The sequence below is a fragment of the Macaca thibetana genome, chromosome 16, assembly GCF_024542745.1.
Source record: "Macaca thibetana thibetana isolate TM-01 chromosome 16, ASM2454274v1, whole genome shotgun sequence".
Lineage (NCBI taxonomy): Eukaryota > Metazoa > Chordata > Mammalia > Primates > Cercopithecidae > Macaca > Macaca thibetana.
In genome coordinates, this window is record NC_065593.1 from 11,166,138 (window position 1) to 11,182,339 (window position 16,202).

General features: G+C 47.9%; 1 protein-coding gene across 1 annotated transcript in view; it reads left to right on the plus strand.

Moving 5' to 3' along the window:
* The window catches only part of GAS7 (growth arrest specific 7), a 289,764-nt gene that overhangs the window by 948 nt on the left and 272,614 nt on the right, over window positions 1-16,202 (plus strand). The gene's annotated exons all lie outside the window — the stretch shown is intronic.

Genomic DNA, 16,202 nt, shown 5'->3' on the forward strand with positions numbered 1-16,202 from the left:
CTTGATCCCGGGGTGCTGTAGTCCCCCGCCACTGCCCGCTCCCCTGGTCCTGCTTCCCCAGGGTAAGGCTCAGGAACTCAGGCTTGCTCCTGGGGTTCTGGCCTGGCCCCAGGGCTCCACAGGACCTGCTGAGGCAAGGCGCTGGCTGTTTAGGCTGGCTGTTTATTGTCTATGTGACAGGCTGTCCTCTAATCACTGAGCTCACAGTCACAGCCTGAGCGAGACCCGAAGTTTCTAAAGTCCTTTGTGTGTGTGTGGGGTGACCTTCCAGGACATCCCTTTTACTAGAAGTCCGCCTGCCCCCCCGCCAGGATTCTTGTAAAGACTAAATTAACAGTTACCCTTAATTGTGTCAGTATTCCTAAACATTCTGGTAAAACACTGCCCGAATAAATCATGGAGGCTGAATTTATTTATAATTTAACTCTTGACCTACTTCACAGAGAACAAAGTAGCAAATTTTGACTGAAAATACTCAGTGCAATTCATCGGGGGAAAAAGAAAGAAAGAAGTGAAATGGTTACAGGGTGAGTCCTCCTGAGGATGAACCCTGTGGCAACATTGTCAGCAAGAGCCTGGCCTTATAAAAGTACAGTAGGTTGCTTTCAGGTCCAGAGGAGAACAACAAAATCTCTTCTAAAGGGATCAGTAGCATTTGAGCAAAGTTTAGGGGCTGCTAGAATGAGCTTTCATGGGCTGTCAGCAGACTATGTTGCAGGAACCCTCTTGGTTCTGTATCTGGAGAATCCAGAGATCACCTGCTTGTAGGAGAGGCTCAGGTGTGCCCTGTTCTGGCTTTTCCAGTCCCTTTCCTGAGATTCAGATATAAAAGAAAGCAAACATACTGCTTCTTACATGAGAAGCAAGGGGCCTCCTTGTGTCTAGCTTGAAGCCCTGGGAGAGATGCATATTTTGGGAGTTCTTTGGGTGGCCCCCCCTTTCCAGGAAATTCTGATGTGGAAATTTGACTGATGGATGTCTGTCCAGTGAGGAGCATCCCTGGCTCAAGGGCAGTCCTCAAGGGCAGCCAGCTGTGTTTTGTGTAGGGGTGAGGCTAGGTAGGTGTTAGTAAGAGCACAGTGCTGCTTTTTCTTCCGGGAAAAGGACAATGGACCAGGCCCAGGGGACTGGCAGAATTAACAGCCGGGACAGTCTTGGGTGTATCTGTCCCATCCTCTGCCATATACAAAGGTAGGAGATCTCCGGTGCCGCAGGGCCTCTCAGACCATTCCGGACTGGTAACTTGCAACAAAAGCATCCATCTGCGTGAGCAATACTTCAGCGCACCTGCTCAGCACGCTACGTGCACATTATCACCAGTTTCCTGACAACTCTGTGAAGGGTGGGGTGAGGTACTTCCCCCATTTTATAGACAAGCAAGCTGAATATGAGAGAGGTGAAGTCAGCTCCCCAATGAATAATGCTCACATGTTTTGTTAGCAGCTCAGATGGCTGAGTATAACCCCCTGCGCCTGTGCCTTTTTTTAAATGTGATAGCCTGGGCTCGACTATGCTAAACAGCATGTGAGAGAAGGGTCTGGATCCGTGGGAAAGAGGGACAAGCACAGCCCTTGAGGTCAGCATGTTGGTGACAGCACCGTGAAGGGGAGGCTGAACCTCTAGGGCTAAAATGAGGACAGCTGCAACCAGGAGCAACTTGGAGGATCTTCCCTGCTAACCCCAAAGTGTGACTTTACTCAGAGCCAGCTGCGGGTCTTCCCACAGTGGGCCTGAGTCTTGTGGACTAAGTACTGGATGGGACTCTTCTCAGGGCCAAAGCAGATGCAGTTTCAATAGGGGGGACTGTGGCATCTGGGAACCTCCTACAGGAGCAGAAAGACATGGTACCAGGACAAGCCCAGTGGCTGGACCTCAAGGCTGAAGGCTAGGTAGAGATAGATGATATGCAAGCAGAGTCCATTGGGATGGGGTGAGTCCTCAAGGGCAGACTCAGAGAATGCAGAGTTGCCCGGGCTGGTGGGTAGACTGGCCAGCATCTGGACTCATGAGACTAGACAGGGGGCCCATAGATACTAGAGGTGGCGAACCTCATGAGATGTCAGCCAATGTGGTGCTGTCACTGAGCTTGCTTGGGAGCATGCAGTTCAGAAGGCCAGGGCAGCTGTTGGAGAAACAAGTACAGACAGATGGACTGTACTAGCCTCCTGGGCGAGGGATGAGATTGTGGGTACACAGCTGAGCATGGTATCTCTAATGTGCTCCCTACTACAGTGGAACTTTCACCCTGATGGAAAGAGTGATACCAGGAAACCCCATCTTGGCAGAGGGGAGTGAGGCACTGAAAACTGTGTGCACACTGGATACTTCCCAAGGAGATCTTCCTTGTTCAGATGAAGCAAGGGGAACTGAGAGACCCAGCCTTTGCAGGAAGCATACACGGGGAAGGGCAGTTGGGAACTAACTCTAAGAGGGTCACCAGATCTGACCCGGCGGCCAGCTAGTCCATGGGAAGAGGCCAGCTTGGAGGAGGTCTTGGTTTTTGGGGCAATCTCTTTGGTCAAGACTCCAAGGAAATGGTATAGCACATACTTGGCTTCTAGAGAGCAGCTTCCAGGAAAACCTCAGCACAGACAGGGAAGTGTAGAAGTCTCTGGTAGGCCCAAGGAGTCTGGTCACAAGGGTCCTTCCTATTCAGGGGGTGGTGCAGCTCTTCAAAGGATGGGCAGAGGGAAACACCTACCTTCAGAAAAGGAATAGGCCTTACAGCCAAGGCCCACAACTAATTATTAGATAAAATCAACTCGAAAAATCTTTCGTGAGGGTTTCCTCTGCTATGATGAGGAAGAGGAATTGAGAAGTCTTTTTTTTTTTTTTTTTTTTGAGACGGAGTCTTGCACTGTTGCCCAGGCTGGAGTGCAGTGGCATGATCTCGGCTCACTGCAAGCTCTGCCTCCCAGGTTCATGCCATTCTCCTGCCTCAGCCTCCCGAATAGCTAGGACTATAGGCGCCCACCACCACACCCAGCTAATTTTTTTGTATTTTGAGTGGAGACGAGGTTTCACTGTATTAGCCAGGATGGTCTCGATCTCCTGACCTTGTGATCTGCCTGCCTCGGCCTCCCAAAGTGCTGGGATTACAGGCATGAACTACCGCGCCCAACCGAGAAGTCTTTTTAACATCATTTGAGAGATGTGGTAGAGGAAGAGACCTGAGACCAGAGATAGGAGCTGTGGGAGCATGTTCTGCCAGCTCCAAGCTAGGCATGAGATTGCCTCCATAGACTTGGGAACCCCACATGTGGGAATATTTCCACCAGCTTTCTGGGGTACATCGAGGCTGAGAAATAGCTCCTGGGGAAGGTGGATAGAGAAGCCTAGATCTCCATCCTGGGGAAGATTTGGAGAGAAAGACATGGTACCACGACAAGCCCAGTGGCTGGACAGGTCAGTGGTTGGAGGGTCTAACAGGGTCCAGGAATTCTTGTGTGAATGGAGAGAAGAAATTAGGGACCTGGAGGATGCTGTAAGGCATCTACAAAACTTCCCAGAGCTTTTGGGAAATAATTCTGGGGGACAATGGGATTGGAATACAAACAAAATAGAGCTTTCTTTGAACTAGGTGGTATTCTTAGAATCCAGGATCTGGCTGGATAATCTGGACCTCTGGGGTACTAACAGAATATGACACTGTTTGCTAGCAAAACTGGAATGACTGCTGAGGGTCACCCTTAAACTTGATTTCCTTCACTCTACCATTTTGGGTTCATGCCATTGCACTGCAGGAGTTAATAAGGAGTGTCTGTGGGAGAGAGTGCGCTGTGCTATGGATAATTAAGGAATGATGTTTTATCTGTTGCCATGTAGCAAGCCACTCCAAGATTTAGTGTTTCCAAGCAACGATTTATTATTAACTGTCACGGTTTTGTAGATTGACGGGGATCAGCTGGGTGGTTCTTCTGCTGGTCTGTCTCAGTGTCCCTCATGCAGCTGCAATCAGATAGTGGCTGGGACAGAGTCCTGGAGGCTCAACTAGGCTGCAGCCTCCAAAATGTCATCTTCACTCATGTCTGGTGCCTTGATGTTCTTCCATGTGGCGCGTCTCTCCACGTGGTGTTTCATTCGCCATGGCCTTTCCACACGGCCTTTCTCTTCAGCAGGGTGGTGGTTGTTATGTGGTAGGTGGCTTCTAAGGATGCAAAGGCATACATTACCAGGCCCTCTTAAGGCCTAGGCCCAGAACTGGCATATTGTTTCAGCCACATTTTATTGTGAAAGCAGTCACAGGATCCGTCCAGAGTCAATTTGGAAGGGAGGCGGGTACAGGGGTGTGGTTACGAGGGAGGCGTGGTTCATCAAGGGCCGTATTGCAGACTAGCTCCCTCAGAAGGCTAGGTAGAACACACATGGGACAGATGATCCATTAGTGGGGAGGTGGTGCCAGGCCAGATTGATGAGAGAGAGAACCCCAAGAGGGAGGTAAAATGCAGCCACTTGGCAGTTCTACCTCTATCGCAATCCTTGGAGGGTTTTTTTTTTTTTTTCTTTTGACTCTAGAGGTTTCTTTATAAAGGCCACACAATAAATGATGCAGCTGGAATTTGAAATCAGATTTGCTTGGCTCTGGGCCTGTCCACTAAGCCATTGACATACCAGTCCAGCTTTTTTTAGGCCAAGGCTGTTCAGTGCTGGTGATTCATAGACGTAGTGGATCTGAGCTCCCTGACATCTAATAGATGTTTGCTATATTACACAAATTGATTTTAATACAGAGCCTTTTCCTTTCTGTCTGCAACATGAAAATCACCCAAAATGAGTGTGACCTTGTCCCTCATGCTAGTATTTTTCAGACAGTCATCAACTCTGTTCACAAAAGGTGTAATTAGGGCTTGTGACTCGGGGGAGTGGGTAATTGTGACTGAAAAGACCAACGTGCTTTCTGACATCTTCACTAAATCATCCTCCTTGGTATGGGGCCTGTGGCCAGTATTTGTAGCTCCTGGTGTTAGAAAATGACCTTTGGCCCACCACTCTGTGAGCCTCAGCTCAGAAGGAGCCACCCCCTTTGTCACACTTGTGTGCTGGACTGGTCAGTGTCTACCCCACCGGACTTTAAAGCAATGAACAAGGCTTATGGATTGAGTGGATTCAGGGCATTTTCACAAAAGTTCCCTTAGCAACAAGTCGGCAGGAATCTCTGACATCTGTTCACCACTCTGTGGATCCCTGATGTCTATTACCACCTAGAAACATGAATGAGGGGCTGACCTTCATGTACTCTTCTCTGCCTGCCTAAGCCCAGCTTTTTTCTGATGGTGTGGTAGACCTCGTCTGTGAACATGGATATGGATCCCCACTTTGCTAGTGAAAGAAAATGTTTTTTGTAAACCAGGAAGCCTTGTGTTCACGTAAGGTATTTTGACTATTATCAGGCCAGTCCAGGGGACATTGTTTTTGTGGTGTGCTGTCTTACTACTCACAGCAGCAAGGTGACACATGATAGACTTTCTAACAAAATGTCAGGATGAATTCCTCTGTACTTAAATGCCAAATTAGTATATTTGTCTCTCTCCCTGCAATGGCGAGGCTTCTGGGGTGGTGTTTATGCCTATGGCGAGAAGAAGAAGTGGTGGCTGGCAGATCTGTCTGACTTTTCCTTCGCTGACCAGAACACGTTGTGACATTGTGAAAGTTTAGTTGCAGTAAGTAGGTGAACTGTGAGAAGTTTTTGAGGACTCTTAAGAGGACCCACCTACCTCCTTTCTTCACGTTTACTGTCTTCTCCACCATCTCTAAGAATTTGTTTTTAGTTTAACTTCCTAGTTCTCCGCCCACTCCTCTTCTTGAGCTCGGAGCTGGTATTCAGATTCAACCGCTAGGTACTCAAATTTCACATGTCAAAATTAAACTCATCATCTCTCTCCTTTCTCTTCTTTCTTTCTTTCTTTTTTTTTTTTTGAGATGGAGTCTTGCTCTGTTGCCCAGGCTGGAGTGTAATGGCGTGATCTCGGCTCACTGCAACCTCTGCCTCCTGGGTTCAAGTGATTTTCCTGCCTCAGCCTCCCAAGAAGCTGGGATTACAGGTTTACACCACCATGCCTGGCTAATTTTTGTATTTTTAGTAGAGACAGGGTTACACCAGGTTGGTCAGGCTGGTCTTGAACTCCTGACTTCCTCATTTGCCTGCCTCAGCCTCCCAAAGTGCTGGGATTACAGGTGTGAGCCACTGTGTCTGGCCCTCTATTCTCTCTTTACTGCCTTCTTCTTCTTCTTTTTTTTTTTTGAGACAGGGTCTTGCGCCGTTGCCCAGGCTGAAGTACAGCGGTGTGATCATGGCTCACTGCTGCCATGACCTTCTGGACTCAAACGATCCTCCAAGTAGCTTGGACTATAGGCACCTGCCACCACGCCTGGCTGATTTTTGTATTTTTTGTAGAGACAGGGTTTCACCGTGTTTCTCAGACTGGTCTCAAACTCTTGGGCTCAAGTGATCCTCCCGCCTTGGCCTCCCAAAGTGCTAAGATTACAGGCACAAGCCACCCTGCCCAGCCTCTTCACTGCCTTCTATTCCCAACCTCTAAACCAAGCTTGTGGAACATGTGGCCCAAGATGGCCTTTGAATGCAGCCCAACACAAATTTGTAAACTTTCTATTTTGTTTTTGAGGCGGAGTTTCGCTCTCGTTGCCCAGGCTGGAGTACAATGGCATGATCTCGGCTCACTGCAACCTCTGCCTCCGGGGTTCAAGCAATCCTCCTACCTCAGCCTCCTGGGTAGCTGGGATTACAGGCATGCGCCACCACGCCCCGGCTAATTTTGTATTTTTAGTAGAGATGAGATTTCTCCATGTTGGTCAGGCTGGTCTTGAACTCCCCACCTCAGGTGATCCACCTGCCTCAGCCTCCCAAAGTGCTGAGATTACAGGCGTGAGCCACCATGCCTGGACTTAAGTTTGTAAACTTTCTTAAAACATGAGGTTTTTTTGTGTGTGTGTGTGAGAGATACATATTTTTTAGCTCATCAGCTATAGTTAGCGTTGGTGTATTTTATGTGAAGTCCAATACAATTTTTCTTCTTCCAGTGTGGCCCTGGGAAGCCAAAAGATTGGACACCCCTGCTTTAAACTTTAGTGAATGTCACCACCATCTGTCCACCAAGTCCCCTGATACCCCTCCCCTTACCTTTCCTCTCCTTTTCAATAGGTTAGCAAGCCTTGTCCCTTCTCCCTTAGAAACATTTCTTAAAGCCTTCTCCTTCTTAACTTGCATTGGCAAATCTTTTCCGTAAAAGGCCAGGAAACATTTTAGGCTTCATGGACCATGAGGCAAAATTGAGTTACGGCTGCCTCGGTGTGATCTGTAGTGCGCCAGAGGCAGTGAGAAGCGGTGAGAGCACCCCATATGGTCTCTGTCACAGCTAATCCGCTCTGCTGCTGTAGTGCAAAAGCAGCCAGAGATAATCTGAAAGCCAGTGGGCATGCCTGTGTTGCAATAAAACTTTATTTATGGACTGAAATTTGAATTTGTTATAATTTTCATGGGCTGTGAAGTATCATTCTTCTTTTGGTTTGTTTTCAACTTTTTTTTTTTTTTTTTTTGAGTGGGGGAAGACAGAGTCTTGCTCTGTTGCCCAGGCAGGAGTGCAGTGGTGTGGTTTCGGCTCACTGCAGCCTCCACCTCCTGCGATCAAATGATTTTCATGCCTCATCCTCCCAAGTAGTTGAGACTATAGGCCCACGCCACCACAGCCGGCTAATTTTTGTATTTTTAGTAGAGATAGGGTTTCGCCATGTTGGCCAGGCTTGTCTCCAACTCCTGACCTCAAGTGATCCACCCACCTTGGCCTCCCAAAGTGCTGGGATTATAGGCGTGAGCTACTGTGCCCAGCCAACCTTGTGACTATTTGGGGGAAAATAATTTGAGGTTGAGGGGGACTGCAGATGCACATAACCCTGAGGAGAGGAGTATGTTTGCTATACCTGGGAGAGCCAGAATATTCCAATATGGCTAGAGAGTGGCAAGTAGGGGGAGAGGGCGTGGGGGGTGTGCCAGGGAAGGAGATAGAACCTGGGAAGTTGGGTCATTTTCTAAATGCAGTGGAAAAGCCTTTGGTTTGATTAAAGTGGGTGGCACGTTCAGATGCGTTCTGGAAAGCTCTTCTAGATTGTAGGGTGGAGAATGGATTTGAAGTGAGCAGGGAGGGGAAGCAAGGGGACCAGCTGGGAAGCTCAGAGCCGGGTGCTGGAAGTGGAGATGGTGAGAGGTGGGTGGATTTGGAACGTATTTTGCAGGTAATGTCAGCAGGTCTTCCTGGTGTGTTGATTGGAGGGAGTAGGGGAGCCTCAGGGGGTCTCACTTCGTGCAGGTCACTTGTGATGCACTTTTTCCCTTTTGTATTTTCCCCATCTGTCCATCCTTTATTCGCCGCTAGAGATCTCTTCCCGAAAAAAAGGAGGTAAAAGGCAAAGACAAATTTGGAAAAAGTTCCTTAATGTAGAAAGTGCTTTTATAAATAAAAAAAAAACAAACCCAAAACAAAGAGGAATATATCAGTATAAGAATGGGCAAAGAACTTGGATAGACACTTCATAATAAAACATATACAGGCTGGGCATGGTGGCTCATGCCTGTAATCCCAGCACTTTGGGAGGTTAAGGCGGGCGAATTGCTTGAGCCCAGGAGTTCAAGACCAGCAACATGGAGAAACCCAAATTTTATCTCTACAAATACAAAAAAATTAGCTGGGTGTGGTGATGCATGCCTATAGTTCCAGCTACTTAGGAGGCTGAGGTGGGAGGATCGCTTAAGCCCAGGAGGTCAAAGCTGCAGTGAGCTGAGATTGCACCACTGTATTCTAGCCTGAGCCAAGGAGCGAGACCCTGTCTCTTAAAACAAACAAATGAATGCACACACACAAAAAGCCATATAAAAAGTCCTCAACTATTTAGTCTCGCCAGTGATCAAATAATTGCAAATTTAATTAAAAAATAGCTTAAAGACAGAAACATGTAAAAAAAAAAAAAAAAAAAAAAAAGGTATTGGCAGGGTGTAAGGAAATGGTCGTGAGCTTCCTGAAGGGGCATTTGGCACTATACCTCCAAAACGTTAATGAGTACATGTTCTCTGTCCCAGCAATTCCACTTCTAGAAATTTCGACTCAGGGAGCATCTGATATATCAGGCAATCTGTAAACATCAGCCTGTATTGTATCACAGCCTCTGATAGCACAAGATGAACGACAACCTCAATGTACACCAGAAGGAACTAGTTAAAATCAGGTTTACCTGTGCTTAGCACAAGGTCAGAACGTGCGGGAGGGGTTCAATAACTATATTGAAATGATTTATTTTATTTTATTATTTTTTTTGAGACAGAGTCTCGCTCTGTCGCCCATTCTGGAGTGCAGTGGTGCGATCTTGGCTCACTGCAGCCTCCGCCTCCTGGGTTCAAGTGATTCCCCTGTCTCAGCCTCCCGAACAGCTGGGATTACAGGTGCCCACCACCATGCCCAGATAATTTTTGTATTTTTAGTGGAGACGGGGTTTCACCATGTTGGCCAGGCAGGTCTCAAACTCCTGATCCACCTGCCTCGGCCTCCCAAAGTGCTGAGATGAAACTGAATTTTAAAAATAAAAATGTTGGTTAATGATGCTCAAGGTCTTTGTGGAGCTAGCATAGTTCACATTTCTCCTCACAGTGAGGCAAAAAGAGATGGTGTGTCCAGAAATGAATTGCTTTTCAGAAGTAGGAACGGTGTGTCCCGAACATTTTGTAAGTATCCTTTTGTGGGAAGAGCAGGTAGAAGGAGTACATGCTGGCCCGGGGCCACATTCTTATAAATATCCTCAGTAACAGCAAATCTTTGTCTTTTGAGGTGTGGATTTGATTTTTTTTTGGAAACAGCCAAAATTCATTCAAAGCCAAGTCTGGTGTGTCTGTTCATGTGACTGTCTGTCTGTCACCTTGTGGCAAATAGGATTTAAGACAGCTTACCAAAAAGCGTACAGTACAAAAAGATAAAAGCGTAAACACATGAGGAAATCTGTGGAAAGGAAAACATCAGATGACTCTGGAGTGAAGTTTGATGAGCAAAGAGAGTAACTGAGTTAAGTAATGCTGTTCAGGGCTAAAAAAGAGGTCTTATCTTAAAGTAATGATGAATTTGAACAGTGGATGAGGAGTAACAGAAATATTCTGAGAAAGGTAGCATTGTGGGTATGTGCGCTGTGTGGGTCAGGATGGGTTGCGATATGCCACCATAACAATCTCAGTGGTAAAGCAATATGGGGTTTTTTTGGCTCATGTTGTAAGTCTATTGTGAGTTGGTTTGAAGCCGCAAGACCTCTAGGACCCAGGATGATGGAGCAACCAGTATCTGAAATCCTCGGGGACTGTGTTAAACAGCGCATGGTTCTTAAAGCTTTTGCCCGGGAATGACACATGACACTTCTGCTGGTATTTTATTGTCTAAAGCACAGCCACACCTAACTTTAAGACAGTGAGAAAATACAATCCTGCCATGTGCTTGGAAGGAGAAAAGGAGCAAGCTGAATCTATGTAGATGGCCCTGTTGACCTCCACATGGGTGACCACTCATGGGGACACCCCAGTTCCTGTCTGTTTCAGTTTCAGCATTTTATCATCGCACTTAGAGCAGTGCCTCTCAAACTGAATTCAGTGCTGCTAGAGCAAAGTGGTTTCTGTTTTTTTGCTTTTTTGGGGGCGGGGGAGGGGGGATCCTGCTCTGTCACTCAGGCTGGAGTGCAGTGGCACAGTCCTGGCTCACTGTAATCTCTGCCCCCTGGGTTCAAGTGATTCTTCTGCCTCAGCCTCCTGAGTAGCTGGGATTACAGGAACGCCACCACACCCAGCTAATTTTGTATTTTTAGTAGAGATGGGGTTTCACCATGTTGGCCGGGCTGGTCTCGAACCCCTGACCTCAAGTGATCCACCTGCCTTGGCCTCCCAAAGTGCTGAGATTATAGGCATGAGCCACCGTGCCTGGCCCAAAGTGGTTTCTTAAAACGAATTCCCTGGATCTTGTTGGATACAAATTCCGACTCAGGAGGCCTGGGATGGGGCCTGCGGTCCTGCATGTCTGACAAGCTTCTAAGAGATTCTGCGAAGAGTCCAGAGTGCACACTTCAGCAGTTGCTCTTAGCTCCTGAGAGCCATGGCTACTCTTTCAAATTGGCCTCCTCCCTCCCACAAGTTATCCTAGCATCTTGTACACTGCTGGGCACACTAGTAGATACTTGGTCTATATTTTTTGAACAAATGTGGTCATTTATTCCTTCCTTCCCTCTCTCCCTCCCTTCCTCCCTCCCTCCCTCCCTCCCTCCCTTCCTTCCTTCCTCTCTCTCTTTCTTCCCTGCCTGCCTCCCTCCCTCAATCCCTCCCTTCCTTCCTTCTTTCTTTTTTTAGATGGAGTCTCGCTCTGTCGCCAGGCTGGAGTGCAGTGGCACAACCTCAGCTCACTGCAACATCTGCCTCCTGGGTTCAAGCGATTCTCCTGCCTCAGCCTCCTGAGTAGCTGGGACTACAGGCACATGCCACCACGACCGGCTAATTTTTGTATTTTTAGTAGAGACAGGGTTTCACCATGTTGGTCAAGGTGGTCTCGATCTCTTGACCTTGTGATCCACCCGCCTTGGCCTCCCAAAGTGCTGGGATGACAGGCATGAGCCACTATGCCTGGCAAAATGTGGTCACTTTCGAATCCCAGATTCCCTGTGTTTTGTGTGTGTTTGTGTGTGGTTAGTACATCTGTCACAACCTTGGGTTCAACAGAAATACATTTTTCTATTTGAGGAATTACTGTAAGTGTGCTTCTTTTTTTTTTTTTTTTTTTGAGACAGAATCTGGCTCTGTCGCCCAGGCTGGAGTGCAGTGGCGCCATCTCGGTTCACTGCAAGCCCCGCCTCCCGGGTTCATGCCATTCTCCTGCCTCAGCCTTCCGAGTAGCTGGGACTACAGGTGCGTGCCACCACGCTTGGCTAATTTTTTGTATTTTTAGTAGAGACGGGGTTTCACCGTGTTAGCCAGGATGGCCTTGATCTCCTGACCTTGTGATCCACCTGCCTCGGCCTCCCAAAGTGCTGGGATTATAGATGTGAGCCACCATGCCCGGCCAAGCGTGCTTTCTTCAGGGCTCAGCAGATGCAGTTAAAGCCTGGAGCTGAGATTGGTGGTTCTTCAACAGGGAGCCCTTGGGAATGTGCTGTCCCCTCCAAGGTGACTTGGGCAGGTGACCTCTTTAAGGAGACTTCAGGTTCACACTAACGTTTTCTATTGAAACCATCCAGACATTTAAGATTCTTCATTTTTTCTCAGATGCCTCAATTCCTCCTCCCTCCTCATTTGCTTGTCAAATGCACAGAGGACTCTAGGGTTAGTCAACAAAAAACTAATTAAGTTGTAAAAATTCTTTAGAGATGCTATTTTAAAAATTCCACAGAAATGAGTCCTCATCCTAATTCAATCATAAGAGAAGATCCTTATTTTAGCAGTGGATCATGGAAGAGTGTCACTGAGCCATTTTTTACAATTTTTTATATAATTAGGAATAGAAATAAGAAAGCTTAACTTTGAGTTATTTAGTTTAAGTCTGCTGCTCTCATTTAGCAAGTGTTTTATTGATAAATAGCTACAAACATTTGTTGTGCGTGGAGTGACAATACAGCCGTGTTAAGTGGGAGTTGGTAATCAAGGACGTGCACGAAACAAAATCTTATCTGGAGTTTGGTCTAATATATTCTTTGTTTTTTGTTTTGTTTGAGATAGTGTCTTGCTCTCTTCCCCCAGGCTGGAGTGCAGTGGGATAATCTCCACCCCCCAGGCTCAAGCCATCCTTCTACCTCAGCCTCCTGAGTAGCTGGGACCACAGAGGCACACCACCATGCCTAGCTCAGTTATTTTTTTGGAGAGACAGAGTTTGCTATGTTGCCCAGGCTGGCCTCAAACTCCTGGGCTCAAGCTGTCCTCCTACCTTGGCCTCTCAAAGTGTTGGGATTATAGACATAAGCCACTGTGGCCAGCCTAGTCTAATACTTTCATATTATAAAGAAGGCTTTGGGCCGGGCACGGTGGCTCATGCCTGTAATCCCAGCAGTTTGGGAGGCTAAGGTGGGTGGATTACCTGAGGTCAAGAGTTCGAGACCAGCCTGGCCAATGTGGTGAAACCCTGTCCCTACTAAAAATACAAAAAAAAATTAGCCTGGCTTGGTCGCATGTGCCTGTAATCCCAGCTACTCAGGAGGCTGAGGGAGAAGAATTCCTTGAACTCGGGAGGCAGAGGTTGCAGTGAGCTGCTGAGATCACACCTCTGCACTCCAGCCTAGGCAACAGAGTGAGACTCAATAAATAAATAAATAAATAAATAAATAAATAAATAAATAAATAAAGGCTTTGAATACATGGGGCCTGGCTTCTGGTGTAGGGACATCAGAGCCTAGCTGTAGAATATCACTATGCATGGTGTGAGATCTGTGCTTCTCTAACACGGATGGGTGTGCATATCACTCGAGGCTCTTGTTAAAACGCAGACTCTGATTTAGTAGGTCTGAGGTGGAAACCTGAATCTGGAATTAAAGGCCAAACTCTGCTCATACTCCACACTCACACAGCACCAGACACTTCTGTGACTAGATTGGGGGTGGCGAGTGTTTTCCCACACACCAGGCAGTTCTTCAGTGGACACCAGCTGGGCCTCTTATATTTCTATTGGGTTGTAACATTGTCTGCCTGGCGTTGGAGTCAAATCCTACAGGCTAAGAGTGCAGTCCCACAAGACTGCCCCCACTTCATATGTCAAGTAGTGTCACTTATATTTCTGATTGACGGGCTATAAATTGGGGTTCCCACTGCCCCCTGCTTGGGTTTGATCGGTTTCCTAGGATGGCTCACAGAACTTGGGGAAACACGTTTACTGGTTTATTATAAAGGACACAGATGAACAGCCAGAGGAAGGGGGTACCTTCTGCAAGTTGAAGAATTTTTCTCAGTTTCCCAGGACTGCTCTGAGGGTCAGGAGAACCTGGGAGAAGAGCTTGGCACCTTGTACACGTTCCGTAAGTGGAGTTCATATTTCTGCATGCTCGGTGATCATACTTGAATGCTGGGGGCTGCCTGTTTAATGCCAGGGCATATGGGGGTAGGTGTGTGCAGCTTCCATGCCCTCTCTGGACTCTCCTAGCACCTCCATGTGTTCAGCATCCCAGAAGCTCATCAGATCTTGTTTTTATAGGCTGGGCACGGTGGCTCACGCCTGTAATCCCAGTACTTTGGGAGGCCGAGGCAGGTAGATTACCTGAGGTCAGGAGTTCGAGACCAGCCTGGCCAACGTGGTAAAACCCCGTCTCTACTAAACATACAAAAATGAGCCGGGTGTGGTGGCATGTGCCTGTACTTTCAGCTACTCGGGAGGCTGAGACAGGAGAATCGCTTGGAGGTTGCAGTGAGCAGAGATCACACCACTGCACTCCAGCCTGGGTGAGATATAGCGAGACTCCATCTCAAAAAAAAAAAAAAGAGTTTTTATAGAGCTTGATCTCCAGCCTCCCAGGGCCCCCCTTTTCCTGGAGGTCAGCAGGTGGGGCTTAGAAATCCCAACCCTCTAATCCTCTAATAACTTGTGGTTCCTGGTGACCAGCCCCAACCTGGGCTATCTGAGGGCCCCTACCCTAAGTCACCGTATTAGCGTCAACTGAAGTGTGATCAGATGGGCTCATTTTGAATAACAAAAGACATTCGTATCAGGAAATTCCAAGGGTTTGAGGAGCCATGTGGCAGGACCTGAGGACAAGGACCAAATCTATTTCATATTACACCACACTGGCATTCTGCATTTCCCGCCAGCTCCCAGGTGATGCCACTGCCTCCAATGTGCCGGCCACAATTTGAGTAGCAAGGCGTTTGAATGCCCTTAGGGGTTCCTGCGTTTGTCTGCAAGACATGTTAAATCCTGGAATTAGATTGGATTTAGTTTACTTTCATTCTTTCTTTTTTAAAGTGGATTATATGAGGCTACGCAGGGTCATGGAAAGAAAGGTTTCGGAATTAGACCTCTGTGAGTATATTTAATCGGAGGACAGAGATACGGTGGCTGGTGTTCCTATTTGACCAGAGGGGTTTCCTTCATCACGAGGTAGAGGTGGGCCTCAGGGAGGCTTTCCTGGGGCCAGTGCCAGAAGCCTGGCTAAGGAGGAAGTGCAGGATTCAGCCGGTGGAAAGGCGAGGGGGCAGGGTCTGGACTGCAGTATGAACCAGGACAACAGAGAGGCAGCCTGGGATGGTCTTGCCAGATGCCAACAGTGTTAGGAAAAACATATGCCATGGGGACATGGTCTCCACATCTTGAGACAGTTTATCAGTTCCAAGGGGATCACTGGTTGTTTTGTGTGGTTTGGTTTGTGAACTGGAATGTGAGCCCTGCAGCGACTTCCGGTATGGACAGCTTAGACAACAACGTTCAAGGGTCGGGCAGAAACCCCTGGGAGGCGGGGGCAGCAGAGTGCTTGGCAAGAGGGTGGCAGGTCTGGGTACAAATCCCAGCTCAGTCCCTGCTACCCGTGTGAGAGCCCAGGCAACTTGCGGAATCTTTCTGAGTCTTCCAGGGCTCCTCTGAGTATCAGGAGAACCTGGTAGAAGAGCTTTGGCACCTCGTACACACACCCTCTGTAAGTGGAGGTTACCTCCCTGTATGCTCTGGTGATCAGAGTTGGATGCCGACAGCGGCCTGTTAACTGGAGTTTCACGGGGGCACACAGGACGGATGGTGTTGGGGACGTAGGATGATCGTTTTCCAAAGGCCCCTCTGAGGTCATACTGCAAGACTGGTGCAGCATTGTGGTTGAGGCACAGATCACTTGTGAGTTTTACGAAATGCAGATCTGGATTCAGTAGGTCTGGGGGACCTCAGATTCTGCATCTCCAACAAGTTCCCATGGGATGTGGCTGGTATTGGGCTAACACTTGGGGAGCTGCATACAAGATGGTGTAGCATTTTCCCCGGGGGTTTTCAGGGCACAGGTCCTACAAGTGAAAAAGCAAGGGAAGCTGCGGCGTCTGGCCATTGCTAGTTTATTTGAAACTGCTAGATAATGGTTGCTGCTGCTCAGGCTGGGCTAATTAGTCTTAATTGCTTCTTACCTGGGTTTGATGGGCCTCTGGCTGCCTGGGCACTCCCGGAAGAGACTCTTTTTGTAATGAGGAAAAGGCTATTTATTGGGAGAGGTGAAACTCAAGA